The sequence below is a fragment of the Myotis lucifugus genome, unplaced genomic scaffold (assembly GCF_000147115.1).
Source record: "Myotis lucifugus unplaced genomic scaffold, Myoluc2.0 scaffold_110, whole genome shotgun sequence".
NCBI classification, from domain to species: domain Eukaryota; kingdom Metazoa; phylum Chordata; class Mammalia; order Chiroptera; family Vespertilionidae; genus Myotis; species Myotis lucifugus.
This window is the reverse complement of record NW_005871158.1, coordinates 2,720,000-2,729,303: the sequence shown is the minus strand read 5'-3', so window position 1 is coordinate 2,729,303 and position 9,304 is coordinate 2,720,000. Positions and strand designations below refer to the sequence as shown.

At 37.7% G+C, this 9,304-nt stretch overlaps 1 protein-coding gene across 1 annotated transcript in view; it reads right to left on the bottom strand.

The window, feature by feature from the left end:
- The window catches only part of KIAA1107 (KIAA1107 ortholog), a 70,026-nt gene extending 60,738 nt beyond the window's left edge, over positions 1–9,288 (bottom strand). The window contains 2 exon segments of the mRNA XM_006093177.3: positions 3,908–4,025; positions 9,124–9,288. The gene's annotated coding sequence lies outside the window, so the exon portion shown is untranslated.
- Between the last annotated feature and the right edge of the window lie 16 nt (positions 9,289–9,304).

Here is a 9,304-nt window from a genome sequence, read left to right as displayed (position 1 = left end):
ATGATCTCACTCATTCATGGATAATAGAGACCATTACAAACTTTTGAACAATAATAGATACAGAGGCAGAGCTGCCTCAAACTGATTGTCAAACTGCAGTGGGAAGGCCAGGGAGGGTTGGGGGGCAGGAGGGAGGGGAGTAAGAGATCAACCGAAGGACTTGTATGCATGCATATAAGCATAACTAATGGACATAAGACACTGGGGGGTAAGGGAGGGCAGGGGATTGTCAAGGGCGGGGGGGGGGGAAGGACACATATGTAATAACCTTTGTAATACTTTTAGCAAAAAATAAAAATAAAAATAAAATAAAAAAAATAAAACCATTTCATCTAAGAACAGGAACAAGACAGGGATGCCCACTCTCACCACTCCTGTTCAACATAGTACTGGAAGTATTAGCTATAGCAATTAGACAAGAAGAAGAAATAAAAGGTATCCAAATTGGAAAAGAAGAAGTAAAAATGTCATTATTCACAGATGACATGATACTGTATGGACATAAGACACTGGGGGGTAGGGGAAGCCGGGGGATTGTCAAGGGCGGGAAAAAAAAAAGGAGACATATGTAATACTCTTTGTAATAATTTAAGCAATAAAAAAATAAATAAAAAATAAAAAAAAAAAAAAAAACAACCCCATTTACCATCGCACCAAAAAAGTTAAGATACCTAGGAATAAACTTAACTAAGGAGGTAAAAGACCTGTACTCGGAAAACTACTGGACACTGAAAAAAGAGACAGAGGAAGACATAAACAAATGGAAGAACATACCGTGTTCATGGATTGGTAGAATCAACATCATTAAAATGTCCATACTACCCAAAGCAATCTATAGATTCAATGCACTACCCATTAAAATACCAACAGCATATTTCACAGACCTAGAACAAACTCTCCAAAAATTCATCTGGAATTAAAAGAAGACCTCAAATAGTTGCAGCAATCCTGAGAAAGAAGAACAATGTTGGAGGGATCTCAATACCAGATATCAAGCTGTATTACAAAGCCACTGTTCTCAAAACTGCCTGGTACTGGCACAAGAACAGACATACTAGTATACCAGTAGAACAATGAAATAAAATATAGAACCCAGAAATCAACCCAAACCACTATGCTCAATTAATATTTGACAAAGGAGGCAAGAACATACAATGGAGTCAAGACAGTCTCTTCAATAAATGGTGCTGGGAAAATTGGACAGATACATGCAAAAAAATGAAACTAGACCACCAACTTACACCATACACAAAAATAAACTCAAAATGGATAAAGGACTTAAACATAAAACGGGAAACCATAAAAATCCTAGAGAAATCTACAGGCAGCAAAATCTCAGACATATGCCGAAGCAATATCTTCACCGATACAGCTCCTAGGGCTTTGGAAACTAAAGAGAAAATAAACAAATGGGCTACATCAAAATAAAAAGCTCTGTACAGCCAAAGAAACCATCAACTAAACAACAAGAAAGCACACTGCATGGGAGAACATATTTGCCAATGTCATATCCGATAAAGGTTTAATCTCCAACATTTACAGGAAACTCATACAATTTAACAAAAGGAAGATAAACAACCCAATCAAAAAATGGGCGACAGACCTAAATAGATACTTTTCAAAAGAGGACATAAGGAAGGCCAAGATATATATGAAAACATGCTCAAAGTCACTAATCATCCGAGAGGTGTTAATCAAAATGACAATGAGGTACCATCTCACACCTGTCAGAATGGCTATCATCAACAAATCAACAAACGACAAGTGCTGGTGAGGATGTACAGAAAAAGGAACCCTCGTGCACTGCTGGTGGGAATGCAGACTGGTGTAGCCACTGTGGAGAACAGTATGGAATTTCCTTAAAATACTAAAAATGGAACTCCCATTTGAGCCAGTGATCCCACTTCTAGGAATATATCCCAAGAAACTAGAAGCACCGATCAGAAAGTATATAGGCATCCCTATGTTCATAGCAGCACAATTTACTATAGCTAAGATTTGGAAACAGCCAAAGTGCCCATCAGCAGATGAGTGGATTAAAAAACTGTGGTACATCTACACAATGGAATACTACGCTGCTGTAAAAAAGAAGGAATTTTTACCATCTGCAACAGAATGAATGGCACTGGAGAGCATTATGCTAAGCAAAATAAGCCAGTCAGGGAAAGATAAATATCACATGATTTCATTCATTTGTGGAATATTAATGAACAACATAAACTGATGAACAAAAACAAATCCAGAGACAGAGAAGCATCAAACAGACCATCAAACCTCAGAGGGAAGGCAGGGAGGGTGGGGGTAAGGGAGAGAGATCAACCAAAGGATTGTATGCCAGCATATAAGCCTAACCAATGGATGCAGACACCAGGGGGGTGAGGACATGAGTGGGGGGGGGGCAATGGGGAGATGTAATACCTTAATCAATAAAGAAAAATAAAATAAAATAAAGTAAAATTGTGTTGGCCCCTCCCCACCAAAAGGAAACACACACACATACACACACACATACACACCATCAACTAAGAAATATATATCCATGATATGAAAAATATATTGATAAATCTATATTATACTCTGTATTTTGTTATATATAATGCAGATTTTATAAATATTAGGAAAATGTGTATGCATATAATTAAAAATATATGTTCCCAGAGAGAAAAGTTCAAATTTTGAATGGTAAATAGACTGAATGAAACCGGCAATCCTAGAGTTTATCAATGTAATGCTGCCAATTAATGGGCAGAACCAGTATGATTTTTTTAAATCCTCACCTGAGGACATGCTCCCATTGATTTCAGAGAGAGAGGACGGAAAAGGGAGAGAAAGAGATAAACATCGGTGTGAAAGAGAAACATTGATTGGTTGCCCCTCTACGTGCCCCAACTGGCTAGGTATGTACCCTGACTGGGAATCGAACCCTTCGGTGCATGGGACAATGCTCCAACCAATTGCGCGACACCTGCCAGGGCACCAGTATGATTTCTGAAAGCACAAACATCACTACTGTTTGGCTTGATGAATGCCTGAAATCTAAACCCAATGCTAATATTATTAAGGCTGTGCACCCTTGAACCTCGAGGACTGCTTCTTGCCACTGCAAATAATGTGGTTCTTCGTCTTCAGGAGCACCAGAGTAACTTATCAACATTCTCTCTGAAACACAGAGAGGGAAAGAGAAGAATTGTCTGGGTTCCTCAGTTTTCTGGTTCTGATTCTAGTTCATTGTGAGGCCCAGCTGTACTTCCGTCCCTTGGGTTCCAACAGAAAATCTGTATTTCTTATTAAAATTTTTTCTTCTTTTAAGCAGATTTTAATTACTTGCAAAAAAAAAAAAAAAAAGAACTGGACCAACACAGGCAGCAGAATTTAATTTGAATGTCTAAGCAACCTAATAGTAAAGCAGAATATTTTTAAAGTACATTGAAATATTAAACCTCCTAATCAATGTTATTCACTAGAATCCATTTTGAATGAAAGACTGAATTGAAATGCATTCAGAGAAAATACATGTCATTCATGTAGAAATAATCATTCTTAATATTATAACGCCTGTAAAATGAAAAACTGCATTTAATTACATTTTCTGTGACAGTGGCTTTCAAACCTATTTTAGGCAGCAGAATATTTTCTTCTAATGAAAGCGTAGGTTCATGCCCAATACAAAACACAGATCGGCCCTGGCTAAAGCATGTGCACATGCCAGGGTTGGGGCATGTGTGCACCCACAGGCAGAAAATGCTACCTGATGGCCAAGCCCTCCCCTGTCAGAGACCCCCTGAGGCATCAGCATGCAACCCCTGTGTAATCAGAGCCCGAAAGCCACTGTGCTAGAAAAGCAGTCACCCGTTTACACTTAATACTGCCACAACCGAGACACCAAATCAATCACATGCCTAGTTACCTGTGAGTTTTAAAACTTTTTCCATCAACGTAAATGTCAATATCTGGGCAACAATGATTCACGTAAAGATTCAATAAGTCTTTTCCCAATTCAGATGCAGGTTCCAAGTCATAAATATCTTTAAAAGAGAAAAACAAAACTAAAAATTAGTTTCTTTAATATTATAAATATAAAAAGTTATATTTTAACATTAACAAAAGGTTTTTCCACATAGTCATCTTGATTAGCTGTTGAAATAGAGCAACAATAATTGGAATATTTAAGTGGTAAGTTAACAATAAAACAACATTTTAAATCATGTATACTTTCTGCTTTGAAATAAATATTTCCACTTATATTTAAATATAGATATACCTTTAAATGTAGATACACATTTAAATATAGGTAATATTATCATAAAATTATAAACCAAAATAGAAGCCACTGCATGAACATCTGACATAGAAAGTTAGAAAATTTTCTTATTTTGGTATTTTTCCTTCCTATTCCTGGATTTATAGCTAGAATGATCAGTGAATTAATAGAAATTCAACTGAAATCAATGGGATTTATAGAACACTTACTATGAGTTTAGTACTATACACAGTATGGAGAGGTATAGAACATAAATATTTTATAAATTAGCTCTACTTCAAAAAGTTCACAATTTAGGTAGTGGGAAGTAAAATTTAAAACATGTATACATAAAAAGAAAGAAAAACACTACTCTGTATATCAGCGGTTCTCAACCTGTGGGTCACGACCCCTTTGGGGGTCAAACGACCCTTTCACAGGGGTCACCTAAGACCATCGGAAAACACATATATAATTACATATTGTTTTTGTGATTAATCACTATGCTTTAATTATGTTCAATTTGTAACAATGAAATCGGGGGTCACCACAACATGAGGAACTGTATTAAAGAGTCACGGCATTAGGAAGGTTGAGAACCACTGCATATCATAGCTTTGCCAGTCCAGAAACTTTCATCAGTACATCTGGTGAGGATCAGTCACAGGGGACAGATTCCTACTAACCAAAATTACAAATTAAATATTTATAAACAAGAATGCCAATATTGGCTCTACTATCAAAAGAGATCCAGAATATGACCACTGCAAAATGGCACCCCCAAACTCCTTAAAATAGCTTATGAGTAAGGTGATCACATATCAAGGTTAGACTGGGACAGTCCCAGTTAATGCCTGTTGTTGCCCCAGAATAATTATCAACAGCAATAATAAATTGTCACCTTTCACTCTCTCAAACGGGTCCCAGACTAGATAATAAAATATAAGGTCATCCTTTATATAAGGCTCTTCATAATCTGACTTCTGCTTACATCTCCAGGATCATTTTTTATTGTAACCATCTCTATCCTCTACTTACCTCCACTCTCACAACAAACCACTTCTGATTTTCCAAATATGCTATGTACCTGGCTCTCTCTGCCTCCAGACATGTTTTCGGACTCAATTCAGACATCACTCTCTCCAGATAGTTTTCTCTAGAAGCTTAAATCCAGGTAACGTATGCCCTATTTGCATCCTCATCACACTTTGTATATAACCCACCTATTTCCTACTGTTACTGTTGTACTCGTTATTAATATTAATAATAGGAAAGGAGCAATGTGGAGGCCAGACATTATAAGCATGGTCATCTGGTCAGCTTCACCAGGAAGCTGCAACTTCATGCTCCCCAGGGAACCACAGGTCCATTCCCTACAATCACTAGGGGGAGGGGTCCAACAAAGGGGAAGATGGGTACATGCACAGTGAAGATGGGGTGACACAGAAAAGGTGCTTGCCTGTCAGTCTAACCTGAAACAAAGATAACTGGCTAGGGATGGAGCTACTGCAAGCCCACAAAAATTTGGATATACATAATCCCCAGACAAAGGAATTCTCTTAGCTGTCTTGCTCCTCTTGCTTTGCTGCTGCTTCTTGCACTCACCCATGCTCCCTCCATAGCTATGTGGCCCTAGAGACCACATGGCCCAGGGCCTAAGCTAGCTTGATGCTGGACTGGACTGTGCAAATGCGGAGCGGAAACTCTGGGCAATGGCTTGATCTTAGCCCTGCTGAAGACAAAATGGGACTTTTTCCATGGCGGGACGGAGGGAGATGGAACCCTGGAAACTCAGGGGTTTAATTCCACAGAAATAAAGCTTTCCATGATACCTCATCCTCCATGGGGGCCTCAGGAAATTCTTGTTCCCACGGCACACCAAGAAGCCCACTTCCACCAGCAACAGAGCACCCCACAGATAACACTACTAATTTGCAGGACAGGAACACTACCTGTTTTGTTCATTTGTAAATCTTCAACACCCAGCACAAAGTAGATACTCAATTGAATACTGTGATGAATAAATAGAATGGCCCTCCAGGAACAAATAGCAAGTGCAAAAGACACAGTGACTAAATATAGTTTTTTGGAGGGAAACACCAAGTAATTCAGTAAGACAAGAGCTCACGGGATACAAGGGGGTTTTGAAAACAGGATGGTGTGGAGTTCTAGGCAGGAGCCAGTTCACAAAATCCCTTTACACTGCAGGAAAGAATTTGAGATTTATAGTAATGCTATGGGACACCACTGGAGAATTTTAGTAAGAGGAGTGCCACGAGTAGACTTGCAATCAACAGACATTGTTCTATATGATATAAATGGGTAGCACAATGAGAGAGGCCTGGCAAGCAGCTGGGGTGCAAATTCTCAAGGAAACAGCAAAGTCCTAAAAATTGGCGAGAGGATATATAAGAGAAGTTTTAAGACTATTTAGGAGGTAAATCAATAGACAGGTTAATAAATCAATAGAAGGGTACGAGGAGAGTAAATGAATAGAAACAAAGTAATATAATTCACACTGATAGAGTATTCAAATAAAGAGCAGGTTGGGAGAGGTGGGTGATTAGGTCAGTTTGAGACAGGTTAAATTTTGAGATATTTAAGGTATACAGGGTGGAAGAAAAGTAGATTTACAGTTGTGAGTATGCAAAACAGTTTATTCTATTATTATTATTAATTAACTATTGTATTATTGTCCATACAAACAACTGTAAACCTACTTTTGCCTCACCCTGCATTTAGACAGATAGATGAAGTTCAAAAAAATCAGGAACAACAATTATTTAAAGGGCAGAAAGGTGATGTGCCAGTGAAGGAGAATGAGGAGTGACCAACAAGGAAAATCAAGAGAGCACAATGTCACAGAATACAGAGGAAGTTTTGAGGAGGGTGGTGTTGGCAATATGAAAGACTGCAAAGAAGTTAATAAAATATGGACAAGTGACTGTGAAACTGGTAAACATGGATTTTCCATGGAATGATGGAGAAAGCAGATGGAATGATGGAGAAAGCAGTTAAAAGTCAGGGGGTTGAGGGGTAAAGAACTCTTTTCACTTATACTTAACAACTTGTTTGGCTGCTTTAATGGGTTGTGGTGGAGCCACTGCAGAGCTCTAGACTACAGGCAGGAAAAATGGGTATCAAATACCAGCTCTGCCCACTGGTCTGTATGCACGGCTTTGGGAAAGTCCTTTAATCCTGAGCCTTGGAATCCTATCTATAAAGTCAGTCTGTAACCACTTACATCTTAGTTTATCTGAGACTAAAGGAGATAAAATATATGAATGGATTTGTCTCAAGCCTAGAATAGAGATTCATTCATTCCTTCTCATCAGGGATTCATTGCATTCATCAGAGTAATATAACTGAGCTTAAATCACTTTGTTTGTTATTATTGTTGAACTAAACATCAGTAACAAAAGCCTTTAGTTAACTGATACTTCCATATACATTCAATTCTGCTGTAACACTTGTTTTGAAAACATAAGTTTAATCCAACACAACTGATATATTAGGGAACAATCTGAACAGAACATGAAATTTTTATTTGCTTAGGTACAAGTTCATCCACGAGAAACACTAGGCCAATGCAGAAAACTGTACCAGCTGAACTGAGCCATGGAAGAACACACAGAGCACACACAAACACCCAAAACATCCACCAGATCCTCAGTTCACCACATGTCATGAGCCACACCCATCCATATCTGGTGTTACAAATTCCCATCTTAGTTTAGATGGAGTTCAACCAATATTTGGGAGACCACTTTCTGTTTATATATTTGTGTTTCTACGTGGCCTGGCCTTTCAGAAGAGAGCACTGGCAAATTTGGATAAAAGATTAAACAGTAAACATGCCTTGGAAGCTAGAGATAATGTGATACCCCAAAAAGGTTTAGAGACTCTCCTCACCCCCAAACCATTTATTTCTTTACACTCGAGGGGAGTGAAGCTACCTTCCTCTCCCCTCACCAGAGATTTATTTACCTTCCAAAGTAAAGTTCCACCTGTCCCTCTCTGGTTGGAGGATGGGCAGATCTGCTGGGACACTATAAAACTCTCTGAATTTTCATGTTCCTCTCCATGGTGCAATCCCACTGCATGTGAAGGATAACATCTGGGCCTCACCACATAGCCTTACGGGAATTGGGGGTTGGAACTAGCACTAAGATGCTCTGTGAATAATAAACACTTTGTTCTCTGACTCAGAGGTCTCAAGTTTCCTGTTAGAACATTTACTATTTCTATATATCTGTATGTCTGTAGCTATATCCTTAACATCCTCCTTCCCCACCAATCCACAATAATTCACAAGATGCAATTCCTCTGACATGCACTCCCACAAACAAACTAAAGGTTTTTTTCAAAGCCAAATGCCGTATTTATTTAAGTATTTATATATTTCTTCACCTTTTAACATGTTTAAAACTAAGCTATACTTTTTATTATGTTCCTATCTTTTAAAAATGTGTCATGACAACATTTTCAGTAATTTTTTGTGTCATGACAAAAAGTAACAGTGATTTTTGTGTTGCATGGTGTTTTTTAAGAAATTCATATATATTGTATTATAACAGAACTGACTATAGTCTGGTAGATTAGAATAAGGATAATAACATGTGGAGGCTTAAAAGGATAATTGTGAATTATATATGTATTTATTTATAATAACTCCATCTCCAATTACTTGGGAATATGAGAGTTGACCATACTATTATTTTCATTTACCCATAAAATTTACTTTCATTGCATTTACTTTCATTTAATTTATAAAAAGAGCAGCAGAGCTGATTTTTGAAGTATGCTTTTCTCTAATTATATCAGAATATAATTACTTTCATGCCCACAAAATTTTATAAAAATCAACAACTAAAATGCCTTACCACTGGAAATAAAATTTTCCTCTTCATTGTTGATATCTGGAATTTCATGCTTCAGAAGAGAACAACAATCAGGTGATTTTTTATCTAAGAGGTCTAAAGATGGTCTTCCATCATTGTCAGTATACTTTCCAAAACTGAAGTCATTTTTAGTTTGTGGTAACCCACTCTTTCCTATCTTTTC